The sequence below is a fragment of the Bactrocera dorsalis genome, chromosome 5, assembly GCF_023373825.1.
Source record: "Bactrocera dorsalis isolate Fly_Bdor chromosome 5, ASM2337382v1, whole genome shotgun sequence".
Lineage (NCBI taxonomy): Eukaryota > Metazoa > Arthropoda > Insecta > Diptera > Tephritidae > Bactrocera > Bactrocera dorsalis.
In genome coordinates, this window is record NC_064307.1 from 72,225,187 (window position 1) to 72,232,233 (window position 7,047).

Genomic DNA, 7,047 nt, shown 5'->3' on the forward strand with positions numbered 1-7,047 from the left:
ATGCAGCCTCTGGAGTTAAGCATAAGACAGCCATTTAAGCTCCCAGATCATTGCAGTATATTTTAGGTAGGTGTCTTTTTCTATTGAATGAGCTAGTCTATATTGCATTAGCTGGCAACTTCAGAGTGAATATCGAACGTGGGCAGTCCTGGACTGCAGAGCAGCAGTGGACCCGTCAGGACTTGGTAAGCCCATAGTTGGGCTCGGTTAAGTTAGGTAAATAAACTTATCAAGGCAATGAAGGGCAAAACGCGAAGAAAAGACCTACTGGAGAACAAAAATGCAAAAGTCATATGTAAGACGATAGATCAGGAATATACCGAGTTTCTATTGGCCCTCCTACAGTAGGAATATGATTGAAACATTTAGTCAACACAGTCTGGTGGCGACGCATGCCTACAGAATAGGACTGACAGATCAAGAGGACTCCAGGAAATGTCGAGAGCAAGGCGGCTGGTTAAGAACTTACCGGCTGAGGGACATATCAACAAACAAATCTCATCTCAGCAGTCGTCTGCTTGAAGCGGAGCCGCCTCCTAGGTTTTTTTTTGACTACGTCGACCACATCAGACAGTACGCCGACCAGACTTCGGACTGACCGTCATTTACTGTGAATTCATTCTACATATGAAATATATGGGAATCATACAACGACTCCCTGCATTAGCCTAACCGTCTCTTTGTATGCCTAGCAAACTTCATTCACCCAACACCCTTCCCCTGAAGGTTCGACACCGTGGAAACAGCACGTTTCCTGGGTCTACCGTTAGACTACTTTTAAGACAATCAACTTGAACCTTAACACCCAAGCGGGGATTGGACTTAATCCGAAGCACTTTTCTTATTTGCATATTTAGGCTTTATGAAGACCTTTAACAACAAAATTTATGTCCTTGTATATCTTACTAAAAAAAGAAAGAGTTCTGGAACCAAGTGAGAAAAGTTCTTTTTTTTATATTACCGCTTTCAAATGACACGCATTGCCAGCGCTGTTTCGCACCAAAAAACACACGTCTGCTTTAAAGCCAATAAGTGCAGCTTCAAGCTCTTAGGCTGAAATGCCGCCAAAGCAAAAGAAAACTTTTCAGCAATCGCTAAGAAAGGCAAAAAAATGTTCAAACTTTTACAACCGAAAGGTGTTGCAACATTTGCGAGCGATGGCAACAAAAATTGGGTTTGCCACCAAAAACTTGCAGTAACCACAGCAGCAACAAAGTAACTGCCAAACCACGCGCGCCAACAGCAGCCAATTGCGATTGCAGCAGCATGCGGCACATGCCACAATCTCACAGCTGCTGCCGCTATTGCAGAAGTGTCATTGTGAAATACATGCCACACATACATACATACATACATGAATATGTGTTTGTAACTTTTACACGAGTTTCAGTTTCAATTTATTTTTCATTAAATTTTCGATTGTTCTTTGTTGTTGCATTAACCACTTACGCGCGTAGCCGTGTTGCAGCCAGCTAGCGGTACCGATTGCACTGTTAAGGAAAAGTTCGCAACCAATGAAACTTGTACGCGCGTATGTAGAGCAAAGCTTTGTGGTTTGCTCAGACTCCTTGGCGGTAAAAGCCTCTGGCATAAGAAGGCATTGTGTGACTTAAAGCAAAGAATTATCTCCAATTCTCTTACGGTTTGTTAGGTAAACCTGGCTGTGTACCGATGTACATATAATATATACGGTGTGAGGATGTATGCAAGCAGTGTTCACTGAACTCGACAATTCGTAAAAGCTAACTTTGTGACTCAAACACATTTTTTTTTGTTTTTGTGAAAAAATCAAAAATTTTTCAATATTCAAGAAGTCTGGATAGATTTGGAGCTAATTTTAGGATATAATACAACTGCATAACACAGATGAGAAGTTTAGTGGAGCCGCTTCACAAGTTCAGTGCTGTTCATTGCTTTTATAACAGTCAAAGCGCTGTGTCATATTCAAATTTATATATTTAGTAAAAAGTAATCTTCAATAATGCAGGAAAGAAGACATTTATGATATAAAAGGAGATTATCTCTCATATATTTTACATTAAAGTTGAAAACCAGCCCAAAAGCTATGCGGACCAGTATTTTGAGTGAGTTGAAAAGTATATTCACAATACTGAGAAAGTGGATAAATATTTTTTTTCAATTATATAAAATATGAATGCTTTGATGAACCCTTTGTTGAAAGTAAAATCAAAGAAACAAAGAGTCCAAAAACCCCAAAAAAAGAGTATTTCCAACACCACAAAAGCGTAACCGAAATTTCAGGTAGGCGACTGAAGACATACAATACACATTCTAAGAACTAAAACGCCGAACAATTAAGACAAGGTCTCTCTTCTATCAATTTTACTAATCACCTCAGTTTCGAAACACCTCAGCTATGCATATAAAGAGACTGCCATCGATAACGAAATTCAGTGAATATTCAGCGACAGAAGAGTACCAAAGAAAATATACGACAGTTATTAGCTAAGTTCGAAAACAGCAAAGTCTAACAAAAATAAAATGCATTTTGAAAACTTCGGCTTGACAGTTTGCAGCGCGATATGTCCAAAATGCTTGTACTATAAAAAGGAATGTGTGCTTCCAGGATCAGATGAGGATGACGATGAAGATATGCCTGAGCTGGTGGATTCAACACACACTGAAGAAGATGAAGAGGGGGAGGAAGAATAAAGCAGCGCTCAGCACTGTATATTTGTTGTATTGAACTATTTTAATTTATTTCTGAAAATAAAACTAAAAGTTGGGAAAAATAAATGTTTTGAAATAATAGTTAAACCTTTCACCTTACTTTAAATTCTTCTCTCTTTTAACAACTCACACAAATTTGATAGTTTTTAAGTTTTGCAGAGGGTAAATGCCCTCTTATGAGTTAGGGATACCCGAGATATTCACTTATATTTCAAAATAATGAAAATTTTATAAAAAGTACGAACATATAAGTGAATACCCTCCTCTAAACTAGCTATAAAGTTCAGCTGTCTCCGACTCCTCCTTTTTACTTTTTTCCTTCTTTTTGGAAGTAGCGCCAGCACCAGCAGCTGGAGCAGCAACAAACTTGCTGGGGTCCTTGAAGTCCCCTTCGGTGGCAGCAGCAATAGCTAATAGATTCTTGAAACCATTGGAGGATTCACTTACATATATCCCAAAGTACTGAAAACTGAATAACAGAAAGCGGCGAACGTTGTATGTAAGAAAAGTCAAAGAGTAGTTCTAAATCAACGAAAATGATGACAAATTGCAGGAATTTGGCTTAGAATTGTCTCTCTAATCTCTTTCTTCTACCGATCTCGCTACAAACGACTTTTGTTCTGGACAAATTTTACTTTATCGAAAAGTTAGAAAACCGCTGTAACTTTAACGATATTACCAAAAATCAACTGCTATAAGAGTTTATCAAAAGATCTGCGGGCACCTGCTCAATATGAGCAGCATGAAGTAAGACTTGAACATAGAAGTGGAATAGCTCAATACACAGAGATAGAAAGCACTGGATTAAATAACCGTAATGAGGTGTCCACAAACTCTCTTGTATTAAATAAAATTAGTTAACTTTCCCACTGCTTTTTATGTAGATTTTTTAAAACAGAGCAACATCCTAATAAAACGAACAGAGAACTGGTAATCGAATTTTATATTACGTTAAGTATTATTATTAACATTTTTTCATTTCACTGACGTGCCTCATAAGATTCGTCGGCTACACATCTCTTTTCAATCATAACTTCAAAACCTGGTATGATTTGCTCAAAACTGAGTTAGTAATTTACTTAAGTTGTGTAAAATTCCCGACATACTTTCAGGTGTGCTGTGGAATTTAAGAAATTTTTAGGGAGAAAAAATGCGTAAAGCAACAAGGGGTGCATACAATCATCGACAATAATAATACTAAAAGAAATTAAAAAGAATAAAATACAATAAAAACTTTTGCAGCAAACTAAGAATGAAGCAGTAGAAAATTTGCGAAAAAAAAACTCTGCATAACTTCACAGACTGTCGTGCGTAAGCGCGCAACAAAGCCAGCAGCGGAAGTTGATGCTTGAAATGAGTGGCAAATTATGGAGCAAACAACTTTGCTGCCGCGTTTCGTACAAACTCAGAGAAATATAGCAATTCATAACATATTTGGCAGAACATATTTGAAAGTATGCTTAAAATCGCATGTATGACTCACTCACAAAACAACAAGTATGTGAAACTTCTTGTAGGTAGCACGAAAATCTGTTTAAATTTTTTGCCATTGTGGAAAAACTTGCTTCAGCTTCTTAGTGCAATTACTTGGCTTTGTCATATTAACAGCGCAATTTCATGTCAAACAAAAATGATGAGCGCACGAAAAGCTCATTGAGAAAAATATGAAATAAGAGGGAAGAACAGAAAAATGACAAAGTAGTGGAGAAAAGAAAAGCTTGAATGGAGGGTACTACTTAGACGATAGACTTATGAACATACTACAGACATACATATATACATACATATACATATATATATATATATACTTATGAACATACTCGTATGTATATAGTAAGTCTTTTAAGGAAATATTTTGGAAATAAGAAATGATTTTTGTAAGTCCTACGTAAGTTGACGAGACAAGGAAAGTGCAAAATGCATGATAAATTGAATGGTAAGGGATTTATATGTATATGTACAGTCTACAGTTATAATCACACTGGACCAATACACATTGCATTACTAATGAAATTTTCAAGCATGAGAGCATAAATAGGTTTTTAAAAAGGGGGAAACAAAACAAACAAAAAATGAGCAGTTTTTACCACAAGCTGTACCCTACAAACGGCATTAGTTGAGTTATAAGTTATAAAAAAAAACACAAACAGCAAATGAGTTGTTTCTTCAATCAAATTTGATTGCTTCAGCGCATTGTTGTCAAAAAGTTGTTTATTTCTTTGACTTTTTGTCAGCAGAAGTGTGTAAATCAGCTGCTGGCTGAGTGAATACAATGAAAAATATTATATTTAAGCATAGAAATGGCCATTCCTCTACCGCGTAGCTGATAGCGGCAGACAATTGCAAATGTTTCTTTGTAAAGTTAAATACTATCTTGTTAGCTAAACATTTTTATGGTTTTGCGAAAAGCGTGATATCGCTGCCGTATTATGGAAGTCGAAAGTTTCACATGCTCTTAACTGTTCACTGCTTGTTAAATATTATTTTGCTTCATTTATTGCGCTTGTTTGTTGTCGTTGTGCTTTGTTGCATAAAACTTTGCTATCTGACAGTTTGTTTTCTAAGCATAAAAGCGAGCTTTGATGAAAGTACCGTTAACAAGTAGCTTTTCGTCGAACGCTATGGTGTGGGAGAGTGATGGGGAGCGGCTATGTTTTGCTATAAAAGGAAATATTAAGTGAGTTTGCAAGAAGAATCAAGAGTTATTGAGCATTTTAAGCATTTAATGTGGAAGTCAACCGTTCGTAAATGCTGAATGATATGTTTAAAGCGGATTTTACTATCGCGATTTACTTATACTTCTACTGACAATAGGGCTCATGATTAGAAATTTTGTTTTCGTTCGCTGTTTTACAGGTTTTTAAGAGCTATAGTGGATTTGTTTGAAGATAATTCCACTTCTATTGGTCTAAGCTGGCAGCTTCTGGGCGGTTGCTTGCTTCGGAAGGTCGAAACGTGCATAGTGTTAGCCCGAATCAAGAGTGTGGCGATAGGGTTGTAGATAATTCTTTGAAAGTGGCATCAAACAAGTTGCAAAACACTACTGTTCAACAATCCTGTCTTGGACGGTTTGCAATTCATGGTCGAATGTTCAGTCGATATTGTTTTCACTTGCTTTTGACGTAAGTCTCCTATGTTCTCTTCGCTAATGTCTATCTTTGATCTGTCCAGGTGTCAGGAATGAGTGAGTTTAACAATGAACGCCATTTTGAATGATATAAAGGATATTCCCACGACATTGCGTTAGTTCAAAGACGGGAAAATTTAGTTTTCCATTATTAAAGATATACAGTTTGCATTTTTCTATGGTTTTGTACGCACATAGTTTAAAAACCTAAATGTAACACTAAATAAAAGGTTACTCCCAGTTTAAAAAATACAAATAATAAAAAAGGTTAAGCCATTTGTTTCCGAGAAGGCGGCTAAAAACTCAAGATCTCCACTACCTGCTTTACTAAACACCGCTGTCCCTAAACACCTCGTCTGTGCTTATAAAAGACCTGACTCCAACAAATATTTTCAGTGTATACTAAGCGTTCGCCGAAACGTCGAATATATCAAAGTAAATTCAAGACTTATATTTTCAAAAAATATAAAAATTAACAAAAACATAATGAAGTTTGGAAATTTTGAACTGACAATTGATAGCGCGAAGTGTCCAAGATGTTTATTCTATGGCATAGAATGCGGCAATCCCATACCAGACGAAGAGGATGCAGATACTGGTATAGAGTTGGATGATTCATCACAAGCTGAGGAAGAAGAAAAGTGAAAAAAAGACGATGAACTGGATATACGTTTTACCTGAGACGACTCTAATGCTGCACCGAAAAATATAATGAAAAGCTTGGAAAAAATTTTATTTATTCATTTTATTTTTTTTATATTTATTTTTATTTTATTTATTTAGTTTTATTTATTTTTATTTTATTTATTTATTTTTTTTTTATCTATTTATCTCTTTATTTATTTTTATTTATATTATTTCTCAATAAATTCTTTAACTTAAGTTCTTTAGGAACACAAAAAATGTTATCTTTCACAATTTTTTCACTATGTAAGTGAAGAATAAGCGACATTTACTCTCGGCCTCGTTTTATAAAGATTTTTCTTTGTAACACTTGTTGTTTTAAGTTAAGCGGAGCCTCTGCTCAGTTGGGATTTGGTTTTGACTCAGTTTGCCTTACTTGTCGTTCGTCATACAAAAGAAATCCTAGATGCCTCAACGAAAAGTGGGTTTGTTTCGCAAATTTAAAAAACCGTCTGTCATATGAATTTTCTCTAAAACTCTGAAACAGGCAACTTTAAAAAAATAGCTGAAATCTTTATATTTGTAGCAGTAGGTAAATTTAATAT